Source organism: Ptychodera flava, chromosome 5 (assembly GCF_041260155.1).
Source record: "Ptychodera flava strain L36383 chromosome 5, AS_Pfla_20210202, whole genome shotgun sequence".
Classification (NCBI taxonomy): Eukaryota; Metazoa; Hemichordata; class Enteropneusta; family Ptychoderidae; genus Ptychodera; species Ptychodera flava.
In genome coordinates, this window is record NC_091932.1 from 2,653,948 (window position 1) to 2,676,075 (window position 22,128).

The 22,128-nt window shown below is 37.5% G+C and overlaps 1 long non-coding RNA gene across 2 annotated transcripts; it reads right to left on the bottom strand.

Moving 5' to 3' along the window:
• Positions 1-4,411: 4,411 nt before the first annotated feature.
• On the bottom strand, positions 4,412-20,605 carry LOC139132419 (uncharacterized). Of its 2 annotated transcripts, none has more exons than XR_011552282.1 (4): positions 20,358-20,605; positions 6,660-6,778; positions 5,742-5,884; positions 4,412-5,103 (listed from the first exon to the last, which is right to left on the bottom strand). It is a non-coding gene; the product is annotated as an uncharacterized lncRNA (long non-coding RNA). The 2 variants fall into 2 exon arrangements; XR_011552281.1 differs by having other exon boundaries at positions 20,352-20,605.
• Positions 20,606-22,128: the final 1,523 nt, after the last annotated feature.

Sequence of the window (22,128 nt, forward strand, 5' to 3'; positions counted from 1 at the left end):
ACTGTGTACCGGTATCTTAAATAATGGAACTTGAGAGCATGTTGTCAATGTGACAATCTCAATACATTTTGTTTTTTACTGAATGTCATTATTAAAAACAGTTATTAACAGACTGATGACTCTGCAAATAAAAACAAAACACCAAGTGGATGACTTTCACATACTCAGCTTAAATCTAGCATCTGGAAGTTGTAACATATATCTGAACATTGAAGATATTAGATACCAGTATCAGAAGGCATGATGAGAAACTGGTGTCAGTTGAGTACCAGTACATGTATGGTACCTTTTGTATCAAACTATTTTCACTTTTAACAGTACAGTATCTAAGTTGTGACATCACAAGTGACCTTGAGTTTTCTTTGTTTCCAAGACTATTTGGCAAGGCATTCATTCAACACTATACATTGACACAGAAATTGCATTTATTAATGAAATAATCACACTTATTTATCAGGCAAACAAATGAACTTACTGTGAATGTAAATTAATTTCAGTTTTCTTCTGATCCCGTAATGTTTAATTCAAAATGCTGTCGTGGTGTAGAGTTATCACTCATTCTTCAAGACTGTAGATTCTTCACCTTCCAGACTGACATCGGAGTCTTCAAGACAGTAGAGTAGAGTCTTCACCTTCCAGACTGAGCCTTTAAGCTGTGAAAACAGGGAAAGGAATCAATCTGTTAAATCTGCACAATTCATTATGCATTATGTATTGTCAGTTCGACACAAGACTAGATTGATAAATTGATTGAAAGTAAGTGCTCTTTATGAGACACAGTTAATTGTAATGTCAGTGGATTTCAAAGTGGAGTATGCTTTGAAATTCAGAGAGTAAATTCTTTGTGATGGCAATCGTTTCTTGAAATGTATGTGAACTACAATTGTCAACTCCAGTGAAAGTGCAGAGGAATACTTTAAGTTTGTTTATACCCGGGGTATGTAATGGACACAGTCAGAACATTCATATGAATGTGGAAGGCTATTCCTCATAAGTTGGTCTGAGGCAAAAGTACACCAAATACAGGTATTAGTAAGGGTGACTAACGAGGCTGACTGGTAAATTTTGCTGGTAGAAGAAAACAATGGCACTTAATGTTGGACAGTGGTCTTAACAATGGGAAAGTAAACAAGTCATTGACAATGACATAGTCCCCACTTGTAATGGGAGTATTAGTCTTGATGGGGCAGGGAAATGAGGTCATTAAGAAGTATCACTGGAGTGTATATGTTCAGATCTATGGTCTATGTCATTGTTCCCAATTTGAAACAAGAGGCATGTCTAAGTTATGGTTCTAAATCGGGAAAAAAGATCAGACCTCTAGCTGTATTGGCCAGCCAAGAAATACATATGTGCATAATAAATGAGGTACAAGATGTGACATCTTAAGGTCTAATATCCTATCAAAATTGAAGCGTAAAGAACTTGTGGTTACTGAGTTATGCATATATATGCATATTCAAGGTCAAAGTCAATCAAGGTCACGTGACATTTTGAAAAAAAACATTGTATTGCTAATTAATCCATATATTCAGACATCTAGCTCTATTGGCTTGCCCACAATTATATATGGGCATAATTAACGAGGTAAAGCATGTGTTGTCATAAGGTCTCCCATCCTACTAAATATAAAGGACATAGCACTTGTGGTTACTTATTTATTGACATAATCGTGTATTTAAGGTAAAAGGTTATTGAGGTCACATGACATTTTGTCAAAAAATTTCTATCAAATAGTCTATCCCTATATACCAAAAATCATACATTTACCTCTATTGACTTGCTCAAAATTAGATATGCACATAATTAATGAGGTACAATATGTGGCGTCATAAGGTGTCCCATCATACCAAATATGAAGGGTGTAGCACTTGTGGTTACTGAGTTTTGGACAAATATGTATATTTGAGGTCAAAGGTCACCGAGGTCACGTGACATTTTGTCAAAAAAATTGTATTGCCAAGTTATCCCTACATACCAAAAATCAGACCTCTAGCTCTATTGGCTCGCTCAAAATTAGAAATGTGCATAATTAATGAGGAACAATATGTGGCGTCATAAGGTGTCCCATCATACCAAATATGAAGGGTGTAGCACCTGTGGTTACTGAGTTATGGACAAATATGTATATTTGAGGTCAAAGGTCACCAAGGTCACGTGACATTTTGTCAAAAAAATTGTATTGCTAAGTTATCCCTACATACCAAAAATCAGACCTCTGGCTCTATTGGCTCGCTCAAAATTAGATATGCACATAATTAATGAGGTACAATATGTGGCGTCATAAGGTGTCCCATCATACCAAAATGAAGGGTGTAGCATTAGTGATTACTGAGTTATGGACAAATATGTATATTTGAGGTCAAAGGTCACCAAGGTCACGTGACATTTTGTCAAAAAAATTGTATTGCTAAGTTATCCATATATACCAAAAATCAGACCTCTAGCTCTATTGGCTCGCTCAAAATTAGATATGCACATAATTAATGAGGTACAATATGTGGCGTCATAGGGTGTCCCATCATACCATATATGAAAGGTTTAGCACTTGTGGTTACTAAGTTATGGACAAATATGTATATTCGAGGTCAAAGGTCACCAAGGTCACGTGACATTTTGTCAAAGTGTCTGAGATATCTGCGTGAACGGATGGACTCACATGGATGGACTCACGGACTGACATGACCCAATCTGTGAGCCCCCTGGACTTTATCTGTGGGGACTAAAAGCTGTGTCACTGCATCCTTTTTGCAATATGAATACGATGAGAAACTAAATTTTTATTTTTCTTGGCCTTATACATGGGAGTCTATGGACTGCCTTATACATGGGAGTCTATGGACTGCCTTATACATGGGAGTCTATGGACTTCCTTATACATGGGAGTCTATGGACTGCCTTATACATGGGAGTCTATGGACTGCCTTATACATGGGAGTCTATGGACTGCCTTATACATGGGAGTCTATGGAGGTGAAAACTAAAAAGTCCTCTGACACGGCCAAATTTGATTGCATTGTAAAACAAATCGACGTGCATCTGTATGAGGTAGGGTACTATCCTTGTACCAAGTTTGAACGAAATCGCTCCAGGCGTCTCTGAGATATCTGGGGTGAACGGAGGGACGCACACACGCACGGACGCATGGACATGACCAAACCTATAAGTCCCCACGGACACCGACTAAAAATGATTCAGCAATCATTATTGGCATACCTAGACTGTTTGTTCAATTTAGCATCAGACACTAGATTACTACCTTTCACCAGCATGATTGAAACAAACCCATTATTGTATATGAAGACTGTAGACTTGACTACAGAGAAGTGAAGGTGAATAGTTGAAGGTATTTGGCAGTTACCTATTCTAAAATTTCAATTTCACTTTTACACAGAATTTCAGCACTCATATACAACAACACCTGTGGGACACTGAAATTCGCATTTCAAGAAAAATCAAGTTACAGTTTTCTGAGGACATTTTTTACCACAGAGGAGAATACGAGAAACATGGAAAATAGACAATTACAGATATTGCTACAAAGCAAAACTGTCCATTACATCTACCTAAGGTACCAATAAACCAAATATCAAGGCTCGCCGACCAGTTACTTTTTATTTTTGAGGTGTTGATATTCTGACCAATAATATTACCAGACTTTATTATATACCTAGATTCACGTACCCATGTAAACCTATGGGAAAAGGCACTCTTACAGGTGTGTAATAAGTTGCCGTATCACGCCCAGGCACACTTTGCCCAAATAAGGTAGTGTGCGCGCTTTTTCGAACTTTTTCGTTGTCGTTGCTACGCGCGTTGCTATCCACGTACATTCCATTCGAAAGCACGTCAGCGCGAGATTCGAACCCGTTTCTATGCGCTTCGCTCGTAGTTTTGAAGCAAATTGTAGACAGTTCGAATCTTATTCCGATCAAAATTGGTTTAAAACAAGTGCTTGATAGTCTCCTCTCAATGTTTTGCTGAGAAAGTGTATTTTAACGAGCAGGATCAACTACTCATCTGTGCTCATTCTGTAGTGACATTGGCGTTCGCATAGAACAAGCTTGTGATGCGTTCCACAAATGACAACATCGTACATATTAATCTGCAAAGTTGCGTGGCTCATGTTTTTTTTTAATTTACGCCCATAACTTTAACAAAATTTTATTGATAAATACTGAAACATATCACAACCGTTCAATAAGGTATATGATAAAACCTTTACGGCCCAGATACGGGTTTTGCGGACCTCGGTCGTACGGCGTACGGGCCCTCGCACGCTCGGGCCCTTCCGCCGTACAACCTCGGTCCGCAAAACCCGTATCAGGGCCGTAAAGATTAATATTTTCATGCAAGCTATATGTGCAGTGCTTTTGAAGGGTCTTTTGATGGCCAGACATACAAATGATAGACAATATTTATCTACATACTGATATCTCATAATGCTGAAGGATGATGCCAGTTAACAGTAAAATATCATGTCACATGCCACACTTTGACTGAGATGATGACCATTGGGAAGCCCTTACTTCACTGCGCGAATGTACATGTATGAACAACGTGATCTCTGCTGGACTGAACGATTCAGAGAATGTTGCACCCTCAGTGGCACATCAAACGGTGAAATGAGGGCCATTTGAGATTTTATTGTGCAAATTGCGCAATGGCACGACCTAGAATATCTCTGCAGTAGAAAATGAAGGCTGATGTGCAGCTTCTTTGAAGTTGTTATCCAATTGGATACCGTTATAATTGAATAATACAAACAGATTCCCTAAATAAGTTGCTATGAATAGTGACAACTGACCAATCAGAAATAACCTTCTGAGCACGCTGCACATCAGCAGAAAAATGATAGGGTTGTAACGTACTACAGGTATGGTGGTAAAACTTTTAAACTCACCAGCTAGATGTATGAGTTTGTATCATCAGTTCAACTTCTTTGCACCAAGACAATAACAACACAACCAGTTTGGCTGGACCAGGTGGTAGTTATACAGGGATGAAGTCCAGGTAGTGATATTGCTAGCTTATTTGCTGTACCATGCTTCACTTGATCCCTTGCCCTCTCTACTTCTCCAGCATGGAATTCATAAAAGCTCTCTACAGGTCAATATAGAATCAAATATCAAATGGACGTCATTTTCTAAATGTGTAACATGCATGATGTCATTGGGTATTTCAGTAAAAGAATTAATGTACTATAAATTATTAGACAAACTGTTAGATCTGCCTTCTAAGCAACAACTGAACCTCTGAACAACTGGAATATAGAACAGCCAGATCTCCTTTGAGGAAATAAAACAATCTGTCTCCTGCTGTGAGGGCATATAAACTCATGTATTCAGGCAACAATATTTTTATTACATGTGATGATGTCTCTTCACAGTTAATGCTATATGACATTTAGTTACATGCAGGACATTCTCAAGCATTTTACCATTATCAACCATCATCAAACAGATTTTAACGAAAGCCAAACTAGCAGTGTGCACATGGATATTTTACATCTATTGTTAAGTGTCTACACTGACATCAAAAACGTCGAAGGGCTTCACCGGTCCAGGTAAATATGGAAAGTGGTCATGGTCAGTACATCATTCAAAGGGCCTGTTTACTCCCTGGATGTTCCTATATTCAAATCAATGCACTGGTTTGCACTCAGATCAAGGCATGTAATATAGCCACACACTACACTGAGATTTAGATTGAAAGATGACCAACTCCTATCCCTGACTCACCTTACAAATGCTATCAATATGGTGTTATAGTAGACCAGAAAAAATCTCCAGGAGATGGATTCCATCTTTGGGTCATAATTTGGTTCATTAGTCTCTGGTTCAATATTGATGGTCTCTTCAGTTATGGTTGTTCTCTTTGATACCTACAGAAATAGTCTGTGATTAGAATTATCATATATAATTTTAGGTCACAATTGGTTACATTCATCACAAAAAGCATAAGTGTACATATATATTTTACCTTGTCAATGTGGTACAGATACTTGGCAAGAATCTCATAAAGCTTGCAGAATTGGCATCAATAACAAAAGATTCTGATGATTTTTAAAGTTTCCCTAATGAGAATGAACCACAACATGTTGAAAGACAACTTACAGGTTCAATTAACTTACAAACTTCAACAGAGGAGAACTTGTCAACTGTGATCATCAAAGCTTACGTAATATATGCTACCAATATAAGGAAGGATATTACCATGCCCTGTCCATCACATTTTAATTGGTCGAGGTGAACCACGTGACTGACCATAAATACACACGTTGTCTTTTTCATGGGAAATTTTCATAAATTTTGAAGGTTTTCCTAGGCCTGTTGATAATGTAATGGAAATAACAGACACTACCCAGACCATTAGCGTTTATTTATGAGCTAAGGCGAGAGGAAAGCCAAAATTAACAGGCTCAGCAAGCCTTGCCTGTTAATTTTTGGCTTTCCTCTTGTCCTCACCAATAAATAACATTAGTGGTCAGGGGGGTCGCTCTTTACTTTGATAGTATTTCCATTATCAGAAAGTATCTCTAGACTAAAGCAATCAGGCAGTCACTCCAGCTTGAAGAATAAAACCATTATGAATGCTCCTAACTCATAGGCATTGATCATGAGGAAGGCCGGTGGTTCTGTGCCTCATTGCAGACTTACCAACAGACTTACTGTACCATTTTATATCTGGAGCTTCTTCACTCAATGCCTAGGCTTTCCTGTCTTTCAATACTAGTATTCATCTTGGACATCTGGAGTACCACTTGTCCAGGCAAGGTCTGGAGAGGCAATTAAAAGTTTAAGAGTAAAAATTTTACACAAAATAACTCCCAGATGGTAACGAATGTTTGGGAACACAACATGACAGTATATATTCTGCATCTTTGTTAGTCTTTTATGGCTACCTGATAAGCTCTTCATAGGGACATTTCAAAACCTAGCAAAATCTATTCCATTCACATAAAGCCATATTACAAAATCTAAGAACAAGTAGGTCAAAATATTGAATTTAAATTCAAAGGTCATCCCAGAACAAAAGATCCTGACTCAATCATGTTGCCCATTCCTCTCTTTTTGTTCAAAGATTAAGAAAATAGATAAATATGATAACGGTGCATATTGTTGTAATCTGCAGCCATTGAGAAGTTGACATCAAATAACAGAAGATATAAAAACAGATGAGGACATCTTATTTTATAAATTCACCATGATTTGCTGAATAGAAGATGTCTGGGCTGAACTGGGAAGCCATTCAAAAACACTGTAACAGCAACAATTTGTCTTGTGATATCACTCACTAAACCATGACAGGTAATAACAACTTTGACCTAAATTATTTATAGGGAATATTTGTACTTCTTTAATATCAAAACATTAATGCATCAATATTCAAAAAACAAAAGTTGTTTCATTTACATTTTATACATCTCCTTTAAAACTATTCAAATCTATTTCATACATGGTGGTGATGCTCAAGGATTATTAAATTTCATTATATTACCATGCCCTGTCCATCGCATTTTGATTGGTCGAGGTGTACCACGTGACTGCCCACAAATACACAGTAATGGTCTGTTTTCATGCCCGTGAATATGAAAAATACCCCGGTATTGTAAACTTGGTAACTTATCGGCAAGCCTCGCCCGTTAATTTTTTGCCTTCCTCTCACCCTTGCCCATAAATAAACGTTAATGGTCAGCGTGTCGTCCATTATTTCTATAAAGTACAGGCAGCTCTACGGTACTGTAAATGTGTGATTCAGGTTTATTCAACTCCAAGTTGTCAGTTTTTAATTCTGCACTTCTATGGAAACAGATGCTGTAGTAGTCTTTTCATTATCTCTTTTGATTTACACATTGTCAATAAATCTACTATCTTTCTGGCTTTGATTGGGTTGAAAATTTGCAAACTTATTAAATTATGCAAAAAATTGTCATATGTGAAAATGTAAAAAAAAAAATGTTTTGTATGTCAATCGCATGTTCTTATTCAACACCTGAAATGATGTTGAAAAATCCACTATTTAGCTTGTCAACATAGCATAAGTGCACTGTTATTGTTTACATTTGAATTTTAGTCCAGACCAGAAGTCACTTGTCAATAATAACGATGCAGTTCACACATGTTGACAAGCTGAATACTGTGTATCTCAACATGATTTGGGGAGCCAAAAAATAAATTATGGTTGATATTAAAAACAAAAATAGTGAAAAACTCATCAAAAGTTAGTATTACTTGCCCTTTAAAATGTTGCATTGTACAAATCAGGAATGTATATGCCCACTGTAAAAACTAATGACAGTGGATCAGTGGGAGAGAAGTCACAAATACTCTTAATATTCTTCCCTTTCAAAATGCTAAGTCAATTGTCATCAGATTTCCTTATCCTAGACAAAATCCTAGAGTTTTGAAATACCATCAGGTATACCGGTACATTTTCTCAGCAGTGGTGTGTAAGAGAAATAATGTCAATACAGCTACCTCACAGTGTAACTCTTATATAACACATGAATCAACTGACTGTGATTGACACAAACAAACAAAATGGCTAATATAGAGAGGGATTTCAGCAATGTACCAATTGCCCATGGTCTGAAATGTATGAAAATAGACACATATCTACCACCAGTCACGTTTGGTAAAACCAAAGTGCAGCACTTAAACAAAAATCAAATCAGACACATTCCCATAGGATTTTCTTAGGCAATACTGAAGACTGAACTGATGATACAATCACCATTGATGTTGGCATAGGTATACTGTATAGCTTATGCATATTTCCCTGAAATGGCATATGTCATTTTCATTATTTGTTGCGACTGAAAAAACTGTGCCCATGGAAAAAAGGGTAACTTGCTCTGAACATTTTGGCTGCAACCTCTTTGCACTATAGTTGCTTCAACCAGCACCACTAAACAGTAATATCGCTTGGACATTATTATAATAATAAATTTGGATAATCATGATTGGCAGTTTCATGACATTTACAATGAGGGGTCAGTGATCATTCAGGTTAGACACTTTTGAAACATATTGTTTCCATGACAAAAAAAACAGAACATTTCTTCTGTTTATTTTCCACTCAAGTTTAGTCGCTATATATTCACAAACATCATATGCAAGATTCAATGACAATGAACACCTGAAACATGATAAAAGTATGGGATTCTGGGACAAACATGACATGTCCAATCAGTAGTAGACTTTTTTACATTTGTATAAACTTACGATAATCCAGCTTTAAACAGGGGAGATTCCTTTTAAAACAATATCTGCTAACACTGTACCACATGACATTCACTTGCACAAAAAGGCAGTTTACGCCAGAACCACAAAGAGGAAGAAATGTGGAGGCAACATAACCAGAGTAAGTACACATCATTTGAAGTATTGAAGTTTATATTTACTACTTATGTCAACTGTATCGATGAATGAATTTGAATTTTTGATATTGATGCAATCTATCAACTGTCTTTGAGAATCTTTTGAGCTGTCTGGGAGACACAGACCAGGTGTTCTACAGGAATCAGGATAGAGTTTTGCTACTGCCAAATAACATTCCCATGTAGATTCACAAGCCTCACTGTATCAAGCACACACCTGTCAAGAGGAATGGAGAGGCCATTACCAGGGTTTTCTCATGACTGCGCATTTGCACAAATTGCGCATTTAGAACCATTGTGTGCCCTGAAAAAGTTACTGACTGCACGGAAATCGCACACAAAACACAGTCAGCAAAGATGTCCAAATATTTTAGGGTGTCCCAAGTGTATAGTGTAGCAAACTGTGAATTTGCTGTCGTTTCTAGGCATAATACTCCCTTAGAAAAAGGACAAAATATCACCTGTCATGACATGGAGTGTACGCAACGAAAAGAATAGCCAACGACGTATTTGCTGTTCAGTCCCCACGGATACTAGTGCATTTTGATGTTCATGTTTTAAAGTTTGAAAGCAGAGAACGATCATGATAATTATGGAAAATTCTAGGTTTAGCTAGGCGATCGATCTTGATCACAATGAAACACAATCTTTTGATTGGTGCCCAGAAGGGGTAGGCCTACTTCTGGTATTTTCAACCCATGTATATTCCGAAAATGTGGCCCACTGTTAGGGATGTGCTTTACAAAGTTAGGGAATTTCACCTTTATTCTGTTGCACGTGACAGTTTTCCTGAAGCATGGGACATTTGCTTTGTTATTGACCCATGCGTAGGGTTTTTAGGATAAAAATCGGCCCATGTTTAAAGATTTTTTTGTGAAAAAGTGACCCATTCGGCTGGAGCATATTTTCATGGATTTAAACCCCAAAATTAGGACCAAATAGTGTCCAAGGGAACAAATACACCAATTTTTGAGTCGGAAAACCTGTGTGTGACAAGTCAACAGAAGATGGAGAGCAGCCAAGCACATTACAAGCTCACAAACATTATGATGTCAATGTTACTTGGGTGCTGCATGAGACATAGACGATGCAACCGAACTTGGTGACGATCGTAAATGATATCAGGTAAGTGCTTCCTAGGAAGGCAAATCGACATCAACAGTGACTGCCCCCTAAAATGTCAAATTTGCCCCCCTACCGTATTTTGATGAGTGGAGCAGAAAGTGTCCCTTTCAATGAACACGCAGGGAATACACTGCATTACATGAACAGGTCATGACAGTTACTTGAAAACGCACATTTTCAGGTTGTATGGATTGAGAAAACAGAGTCCAGAGGCTACTAGATAATTACTGCCTGATTACCTAACTGGTTAAGACAAACTTTTAAATGGCCGTCAGCCCTGTGTTAACTCTATGGGGGAAACTAAAATTTAAGAATTCCAAAAGACTAAGATGATGAAAACTTTTCTTTCATCAAGAGCTTTGAAAGTGGTAAGTGGTAAGTCAGAAGAGATATGATAAAATTTGAAAGCACAAATTTCTTTCCCTTAGATGCACTCTACCTTAAATGGATACATCTATATGTAAAACCAAGTTAACCAAAAAGGTCGACAACAGAAATCTATTGAACACGAACAAGTAATTTTGTTGTATTCTGCAATATGTATACTTATATCTACATTTCTACATTTAATCCTCAGCATAAATTTTTTGCCACACTACACAGTACTTTAACTTTTCCTCTCTAATCATAATGTGTTTTCTGTACTGATTTTAGTTATTTCGGTCAAAGCAATATTACATTGGCAAACATAATATTACAAGTGAGTTTTTTTTACAAGGAGATCTGGCTTTGTATTTGCATAAATTATAGCAAATGAATTTCAATAATTTTGTTTTCAGTTTTTGAGGGTTGGGGGTTGAAAGTCTCCACACTTTCTTGATGTACAGCCATTTTGAAACACAACATGTATTGATTGCGTATGGTTATTGTTGACCATAAAATATAGGTCTGAATAGAAATCTACTACTTACAGAACAGTACTCATGATAGATATGGCATGGTATACCACAATGCATTATTATTATAAGAGAAACATGAACAGAATTTATCAGCCTGTACATTTTGTGAGCAAGATGAAAGCATGGTGATGATGGTAATGTTGTTTCTCTATTGCACACTGTCAGATATTTTACACCTACTACACAATTTCATATGTGATTGAATCACTGTGCTTATGCCAAACTATTACACTGATATGCCGGTACGGCAATTACCACTATTGCTGCATTACCAGTTGTGACTTTGTACACCATTTATAGATACTGGTACTTTTGCCCAAATGGCAATAATTCTCCGAAACTAGAAAAAAGTTACAATTTATCTTAAATTCAAAAATCAGAGTCACTACAGAACAACTGCAGTCAATATTCAAAAATGCTTGATAGAAAAGCAAGTATTCCCCTTTGTTGATCATTGTAAATGTGCCATGGTGCTGTTACCATTTCAACTATCGTCTAATACATGTTTGTATATGAAGAAGAGTAATGTACGGTACTTGTATGGCTTAATTGAAGGTCAAGTCAGTTTGCAGTGTTGTATATGTAGCCAGGATGTGCCCTTGTGACAATGTCCCCAAAATAGAACCCATTGTCCCGCATTCTCATGCACGGGTCACCTTGGGTGCATCCGTGAGTCAACTGTGTTGGGTGTAGTCTGAAAGTACCATATTTGGTACTGCTGACCACGTTTGTTTTGCACGATTAGTTTGAGGCTTGGAGCTGTGATTGGAAGTAATTAAAACGTTGCACTTGATATTATAACTTACTTGTAGTTTGACTGAGCTCTGGTTGGAGGCAGATAAAGTATACTGCTAAAATTACATGTAATTGCCTGAAAATCAAGCATGGCGACGGAGTCCTGTACACTTGAACTTTGTTTTATGAAACTAATTTGTTACAAAATAGGACACAATTTGATTGACAAGTGACGCATGTTGTCCCAAAAATGTGCAAAATGTCCCCTAAAACTAACGTTAGTGGGACACTGTATTCCCTGATTTGAAATTCCTGGCTGGAACACTGGTTTGTTATGATGTCATAGTGTGACAGTTAGTGCTGGCACTCTCTTATAGATCTTGAAACAAAAAAAATCTAAAAAATTTCAAAAATCACTAAAGATTTGCTTGATGATTAAATTTGTATTAAATTTGCAAAAGCAATGCAACTTCAGTTGCCACTATATTGTCTTGACTGAAAGTCTGCACAATGCTCTACGCCACTGTACAAAAAAAGTAAGAAAACTTGTAATTTGCCATATTGAAATTTCAGTAGTCTGGCTGCTCAGAACCACATTTCCCTGGAAAGAAAAAAAATCAAGAGCATGTGGCCTTCTCCAGAAAAAAGTAGAAAAATGACAATGCAAGTCAACAACACAAACCACATATTAAAAACAGTCCGATTAAGAATGTAACAACACCAACCAAACATGGAGATGTTCAAAATTTCAAATATTTTGTCTGTCAGGTACATTTCTTACCAGCAAGTGAAATGCTATTACTTTCTGTCAATCATTTCCTGGGTCATATCTTGACGCAGGATTCATTTTCTTCAGATTTTCATGGAATCATATCAAAAAAGTAAAATAAAATATCAACACTAGAGTGTGAACAGTTGGCCAAAAAATACCCATATTTAAATATCTACTTTGACCAATTTTGTCTGTACAGTTTGATCAAATTCAGTAAAATGGGTCAGTTTTATGGTCTGTTAACTGCTATAATTCTTTACCAGTAACGTGTCAACAACTGTCAACATACTGCTTAGCATGTCATGAACAGACAAGACTGCCAACATACTGTTACCATGTTTACTGGTATTTCTGCAGTTTCCGCAAATTCAGAACATCAGTTTTGATACATATATATTGTTATGTAGGTCATTCCCCCCACACTCATCATGACCTGAGTTCAATTAGTCTAGAACATTCTCAAGGTCACTGCCCTTGATGACCTCACAACCTTGAATTCAATTAGTCATGTTTGGAATGTTCTGGAAAGTTGATTAGTTGTGTAAGGGAGATAATTTTAGAACAGTAATTAGCATGTCAATAAAAGTTCTAGATTGTTCTTACATGCCTTTATAAAAGGGACGTGCACAGCTTCCAGTCAGACTTTTGGGATCGTGTCTCTTGTGTGTTACTAAACTCCAGCAGTAGTCATTCTCAAGACTTTTCAAGACCTTCACTGTCAACGCTGGATTTATACTGTGGACTTTGTGCAGCTTCAAGCCTGCAAGCCAAAGGACTGTTCATTCATCCGACTGACTGTTACAACTCTGAGACTGGAGCTTTGCCGTCCCAGCTGAGATAAGTAGTCTGTACACTTTTAAAGCTTGTACTCTGTCCCTGACTTAGCAATTAGTTTTGTTTTCGTAATAAATTTTGTTTAAACGTAAACTGCTGAGTTCACCCTTTTGTTCGTTTTCTCTGCACGTAACAAATTGGGGGCTCGTCCGGAGACGAATATTTTGAGCCGTTTGACAACAATTTGCCTACCTTTTCAAAACTACTGTATACTGTGAACTCAGCGAAATTCAATCATGGCGGAATTCAAGCCAGACGAATTTATGGATGACCTTGATCAGGACACGTTTAATTCCCTCAGAAAAGACAACCTCATAGCACTGGCCAATTTCCTTAAAGTAGATGTCAAAAGATCTATGCGCAAGCGAGAAATACAGTTCAAGATTGCAAAACATTTAGTTAATTCTGGCCATTTTGAAGAGTCTGCCTTAAAAGATTATGAGCCTGAGTCTTCCTTCGAACTCAAAAAATTGGAATTAGAAATACAGGCAGATTTCGAGCTAAAAAATTGGCATTAGAAAAAGAAAAAGAATTACAATGAAAGAAAAAGAATTACAAATGGAAAAGGAGAGACAGGCATTAGAAAAAGAAAAAATACAAATGCAGTTAGAAATGGAAGAAAGACAGAAAGAGAGGGAATTGGAAATGAAAGAAAAAGAATTGCAAATGGAAGAAAGACAAAGGGAGAAAGAAAGAGAGGAAAAAGAAAAGGAAAGAGAATTAGCAGAACACCGATTGCAGTTAGAAATAAAACGTTTAGAGCTTGGACAGTCAGGAAAATTCTTCCCTTCAGACAAGTTTGACATCACTAAGCATTTCAGGTTAGTTCCCCCTTTCCAAGAAAAGGATGTTGATAAATATTTCCTTCATTTTGAGAAAGTTGCTCAGAGTCTGAATGGCCTAAGGAGTCCTGGTCTATGCTTTTGCAGAGTGCTTTGGTGGGTAAAGCCAGAGAAATTTACATTCAGTTGTCAGTAGAGCAGGCTTCAAATTATGATTCTGTGAAGGAATTAATTCTCAAGGGCTATGAATTGGTGCCTGAAGCTTACCGTCAGAAATTTAGGGATTGTGAGAAGGTGAAAGATCAAACTTACATTGAATTTGCTCGAACAAAAGAACAACTGTTTGATCGATGGTGTTCTTCGGAAAGGTCAGTCAGAATTATGACAAATTACGACAGCTTGTTTTGATTGAGGAATTTAAAAGGTGCATTCGGAGTGACATCAAGACGTTTATCAATGAACAAAAGGCAGATACATTGGAGGTTGCTGCACGTTTGGCCGATGATTATTCTTTACCCACAAATCTTCATTTCTCAGCAAACCATCCCAGTCCTTTTCATACAGAAACAATGCAGGTAAATTTAACTCCTCCTTTTCATCCAAGAATTTTTCAAAGGACAGTAGAAAATCAAATGACAACAGTTCACAGAGTTCAAGTAACACTTCCACATCATCAGATCCCAAGTCTCAATCTCCTTCTGACAAACAGTTCGGTACACTTTCTTGTAATTATTGTAAGAAAGACGGCCATTTAATGTCAGAGTGTTTCAAATTGAAAAGAAAACGTGAAGGTCAAAGTGGTCAAAGTGGATCTAAGCCCACCGGCTTTATTTCTTCATCAACTCAATTAGAGTCTAATAATGTGTGCAACACATTTTCTGAGGTTAAACCCCTCTTATCCCCAATTAATGAGGTCAAGGTCAATTCTTCTCAAGATAGCATTATGGGTATTTTCGAACCATTTATTCACGATGGTTTTATATCACTTTCTAGTGATTTTCTTCTCGCTACCCCTGTCAAAATTTTAAGAGATACCGGGGCTTCCCAGTCTCTTTTGTTGGCAGATACCCTGCCGTTTTCTGAAAAGTCATTTTCAGGTTCTAAAGTTCTTATTAAGGGGGTAGATTGTAATGACTACATTCCTGTTCCTCTCCATAATGTCTATTGTCTTCGGACTTTGTTTCTGGACCTGTGGCTTTAGGTATTAGGCCTTTTTTGCCTTTTGAAGGGATTCACCTTCTTCTTGGAAACGACCTTGCTGGGGACAAGGTCATTACTAATCCACTTGTGACTGATAATCCTAGTTTAGATCAGAATCCAGAGCCAATAGAGGAAGAAATTCCGGCCCTTTTCCTTCGTGTGCAATTACTCGAGCCATGTCAAAGAAAACTTCCGAGAATCAAAATACTCTCAAAAATAATGTCACAGATGTTGACTTAAATGACACCTTTCTCAGTCAGGTGTTTGACACGGATCATTCCGTTATCCCTCGTGGATTTGAAACTTCCAGTAAAACTTCTGCTGACCAAAGTCAGACATTTTCTAGATCAAATCTCATTGCAGAACAACACAAAGACCCAGATATTTTGTCTTTGTTTGACAGGGTAGATGATGAAGGTAAACTTCAGATAGCTCTGTTTCCTATTATACAAAATCTGGTATTCTCATGCGTAAATGGAGACCTCCAGATGTTTTGGTTCATGACGATTGGGCTATAAAACATCAAATTGTGGTTCCAAAGCCCTATCGTGCTGAAATATTGCGCCTGGCCCATGAAACCCCCTGGGCTGGTCACTTAGGAGTCAGGAAAACTTATCACAAAATTCTCAGTCACTTTTATTGGCCTAATCTCAGGCAGGATGTAGCACATTTCTGTAAAACTTGTCACACATGTCAAATGGTAGGAAAGCCAAATCAGACCATTCCAAAGGCCCCTTTACAGCCAATTCCTGCATTTCAAGAACCATTTAGTAGGATACTAATAGACTGTGTTGGGCCCCTACCAAAAACAAGATCAGGAAATGAGTACATGTTGACAATTATGTGTACATCAACTCGGTTCCCAGAAGCCATACCACTGAGAAATATAAAGCACAAAGACTATAGTGAGAGCTTTAGTCAATTTTTCACTTTATTTGGCCTCCCTAAATGTGTCCAGTCCGATCAAGGCTCCAACTTTATGTCTGGAATTTTTCAACAAGTAATGGATCAGCTAGGCATTAAACAGTATAGGTCATCCGCCTATCATCCAGAAAGTCAGGGTGCTCTTGAGAGATTTCATCAAACTTTGAAAACATGATTAGGACCTACTGTTTTGACACAGAGAAGCAGTGGGATGAAGGAATTCATTTTTTGCTCTTTGCTGTTAGAGAGTCAATTCAGGAGTCTCTTGGTTTTAGCCCATTTGAGCTTGTATTTGGACATACAGTCCGTGGCCCACTTAAGCTCGTTAAAGAGAAATTCCTATCAGACGATGATGATTGTCTGAATATTTTGCAATATGTGTCAGATTTTCGTACAAAACTCTCTAAAGCATGTGAATTAGCCAGAGAAATCTTGAGTCATCTCAGCAGTCAATGAAAATCAAATACGATAAAACACCTCAAAACGGAAGTTTGAACCAGGTCAAAAAGTTCTTGTTCTACTTCCAATTCCTGGCAAACCACTCCATGCTCGTTACTTTGGGCCATACCTAATTGATAAGAAATTGAGTGATTTAAATTACATCATATAACACCTGACAGGCGAAAACAAAAACAGCTATGTCACATAAATATGCTTAAGCCATATTTTGATAGGGATAATCCTACTATAACTCAGCCTGTCAGTGCAGTCAGTTCAAACCATTATGAAGATAGTGATACTGAAACTGACTTGAGTGAAAATACTCTAAACTCAAAGCTGGGCTCGGTCAAGCTTCAGAACTCAGAAATCCTGGAGAAGCTGGAGTCTACAAAGTTGGCACACCTCCAGCCAGAACAACAACAACAGGTGAAGAACTGCTCCATGAATATAAACACCTGTTTCAAGATGTTCCAACGAGGACAAACGTCATCTATCACGACGTTGATGTTGGGGACAGTAAGCCTGTAAAACAACATCCATACAGACTGAATCCAACAAAAGCGAAATATCTCCAGGAAGAAGTCAAATACCTGCTGGACAATGACTTTATTGAACCCAGTAAAAGTAACTGGAGTTCGCCGTGTATACTTGTTCCCAAATCAGATCACAGTTATCGTATGTGCACGGACTTTAGGAAGGTCAACACTTTAACAAAGACAGACACTTTCCCAATCCCGAGGATTGATGACTGCATCGACCGAGTGGGAAAAGCCAAGTATGTGACAAAATTTGACCTACTGAAGGGATTTTGGCAAGTCCCTCTGACGGATCGTGCTCGTGAAATATCCGCCTTTGTTACACCAGACGGATTGTTCCAGTACAAGGTGATGCCATTCGGAATGAAGAACTCTCCGGCAACGTTCCAACGGATGATCAACGACGTCATATCCGGGCTAGACGGGTGTGCAGCTTACGTTGACGACGTAGTCCTGTATAGTGACACCTGGGAGGAACACATCAAGCTCATGCGGAAGTTCTTTGAGAGACTGAGCAAAGCAATGTTGACTGTCAACCTTGCCAAATCTGAGTTGGTTGGGCTAGGGTAACTTACCTCGGACATACTGTAGGACAGGGTGAGGTAAAACCTGTTGATGCCAAATCAGTGCCATTTCAAGTTTTCCCATACCAAACTGCAAACGACAACTGATGCGCTTTCTCGGTATGGCTGGTTACTACAGAAAATTCTGTCCAAATTTCTCCACAATTACTGAGCCTTTGACTAACTTACTTAAAAAGAAAGTAAAGTTTGTTTGGTCAGAGCAATGCCAACAGGCATTTGATACACTTAAAGCCATACTGCAAAGTGCCCCAGTGTTGTCTGCACCAGATTTCACTTTGCCATTCAAATTAGCTGTAGATGCTAGTGATACGGCTGCTGGTGCTGTTTTATTGCAAGAGGATAGTCATGGTATAGATCATCCTGTTTGCTATTTTCACGCAAATTTAACAAATCTCAGAGAAACTACTCTACAATTGAAAAAGAGGTGTTTATCTTTGATATTAGCTTTACAGCATTTTGAAGTTTATGTTACTTCTTCAAATCAGCCAATAGTGGTTATATTGATCACAACCCTCTTGTTTTTCTGCAGAAATTTAAAGGCAAAAATCAGAGATTGCTAAGATGGAGTTTAATGTTACAGGAGTTTAATCTTGACATTAGACATATCAAAGGCAGAGACAATTTAATTGCAGACTGTCTCTCTCGTATTTAGAGTTTATTGTTGTTCACTTTCAAGAAATTTTATTGTTGTTCACTTTCAAGAAACTTTACTTTAGAGTAAAACAAAATTTGAGTACTTAAATCCTTTTCAAGATTACATTTGTAAAAGAAAGATTTTTCTTTGAAAAATTTTCTTTTTTTTGAAGAGGGGGTGTGTTATGTAGGTCATTCCCCCCACACTCATCATGACCTGAGTTCAATTAGTCTAGAACATTCTCAAGGTCACTGCCCTTGATGACCTCACAACCTTGAATTCAATTAGTCATGTTTGGATGTTCTGGAAAGTTGATTAGTTGTGTAAGGGAGATAATTTTAGAACAGTAATTAGCATGTCAATAAAAGTTCTAGATTGTTCTTACATGCCTTTATAAAAGGGACGTGCACAGCTTCCAGTCAGACTTTTGGGATCGTGTCTCTTGTGTGTTACTAACTCCAGCAGTAGTCATTCTCAAGACTTTTCAAGACCTTCACTGTCAACGCTGGATTTATACTGTGGACTTTGTGCAGCTTCAAGCCTGCAAGCCAAAGGACTGTTCATTCATCCGACTGACTGTTACAACTCTGAGACTGGAGCTTTGCCGTCCCAGCTGAGATAAGTAGTCTGTACACTTTTAAAGCTTGTACTCTGTCCCTGACTTAGCAATTAGTTTTGTTTTCGTAATAAATTTTGTTTAAACGTAAACTGCTGAGTTCACCCTTTTGTTCGTTTTCTCTGCACGTAACAATATATTGCTTTACAACAATAATATATTAAAGATATGAAATATTCAGTGTCAAAGGCTAGCATAAAAAACTGGAAGACAACTAAATCTGATAACGACAGTCAACTGTTTCAATTTGACACAAAGTGCAGTCAGTTTTGTGTTGAAACCTAGCTGTAAAAATTATTACATTAGAGATATGTAAGTACATTGAAAACTGCATAAATCTCTTCTACTAAACTGCATGTACGCATGTTTTTTTTATCCACACAAGCCATACTCATAAAAAAATTGAGTCTCGTACAACTAATTTGTGCACACAGCATTTTCAGGCTTGAATTATAAACTTTCCGCCATTACTATGATACACAATTTCGGCCCTAATCTCTCAGTAACCACTAAAAAATTGTATATGTAGTCGGTTACAATCCAATGCAATACTAACAAAACTGATAATCACACATTTCGTAGAATATCCTACTTATAGACACTCTAAAGTAGACATCGCGTCTAGTCCATAGTAATACTTTTTGTTGTTGCAGTTTATGGTAATTACTCAATACTTGCCAAGGGCTAACACTGGCTTTGTTTTTATAACCCTTACTGTTATTTCTGCAAACACAGACACTCTCCGAGCTCCCTCCCCCCCCCGAACTAATCTTTCATGAGAGCACAAGACCAAAACTAACTGTGGAATATATGTAAGGAATGCTGAACAGATGACAAATGTAGAGTTTACAGACGATGAGAAGTACACGCATAGAAAATGTACTCACACGTACAGTGAGAAGGTCACCGTGCTTGGTCTCCACACTTGAGTTCACGCCGCGCCGTTTGTTTTGCACTCTCTCACTGCAACCGTAATTCGGTTATGGTGGCCAGTTCGTGTTATCTTCATTTCTTCTAACACATCCTGGACAGATCAGCGTCTCTGACTCTCTATGAAGTGATACATCCAGTAAACAATTCAAGTATTGCAAATCCTTAACTGGCAGCTGCAGTTTCCTATAGGATACCGGCACAGGCGTGATGTTTTCTTGGTAGTTTCTATAAGTGTAGTTCTACGTTTCGACGTTCTCTTCCGTAGCCTAATCACTACGGAAGAGAACGTCGAAACGTAGAATAAACTACACTTATAGAAACTACCCAAAAAACAACACGCCTGTGGATACCGGATATGGATCGGCACAGAACCAGTGCCAAGGAGAAACATCAGAACTTGATTAAATTCATCATTGATTTGTGGAGGGACCATTATTCAAAGGTGCAGTACTATGTTGGAATTTAGCCCGATGATTTGTGTCGTTATCCGGTCTTGTCCACGCGTATTTTACCTTCCTATAAACCATGATATTACTTTACTTTACTTTACTTTACTTTATTGCTCAACAACACACTCAAGGAGTGCGGTTAAAGGCAAAAATTACAAAACTCAGCAAACACTGGATGAAGCTGCTGCTGGAGGAGGAACTAACGTACAAGAAATAAATTTGGCAAGAGGTAGTTTGTTTTCGTGAGTAAAGATATACATGAACTTTTCTCTATCATTCAAATCAAGAAAGCCAGGATTATACAAACTAGTGGATGAAAATAGACTATCTCGATAAGCTCTGTATTTTGGACATTCTATTACAAAGTGAAATTCATCCTCAACTAAAGACTTACAATGCTTGCAGAATCTTTCATTTGCAGGAACTTTTGGAATTGACCTTCTACCCAGTTCTATTTGTAGGTTGTGATCCGAAATTCTTAGTTTTGTCAGCCACCTCCTATAGGTAAAAGATCTTATATCTAGCAAGTAACTTTCAAATTCAAATTTTGTCTTAAATAGTCTGTAAAATCGGAGCTTATTCCTCTGCATTCCACACTTCCTTGTATCATTATGAATATTTCTCAACCATGTTTGATCATAAGTTTCACATAAACTATCATATACATTATTAACTGTGGAATTGATATTGCAAACACAAGACCATATATCACTCCCACTGTAAGAGTTCAAAATGCTTTGTATATAATTAGACCAATCTGAATTCAACCTGGATGTATAAGCAGATCTCAGTAAGATGTCATCTGATAAAACTAATCTATGCCAGTATTTGAGCATGTGCTTTATCACCATAAAGTGAATTGGATATCTACCCAGCTCTCCAACAACACCATCAGACGGTGCATGTTTAGAGACTCCTAGGATAAATCTATAATAAGATATACTAACATCATTAATAAAGTTACATTTGTCATTAATTTCATGTCCCCATATTTCACAGCCATATGTCATAATAGGAACAATTAAACTATCAAAGAGTGATAATGCAACTTTTACAGAAAGTGAACCATTTTGAAGGCCCTTACGAAGGCTGAAAAGAGCTTTCATTGCCTTCAATTTAAGATTATGAAAATTACCTTTAAATTTACCATTTGGGGTAATGACAAAACCAAGGTAACAGTACTCTTTCACTAAGTCAAGAGTCACTCCATTGTAAGTGAGTGTAACTCCTTTTACAAGATGATTACTTTTGTTAAACACAATAACTTTCGTCTTCTTTATAT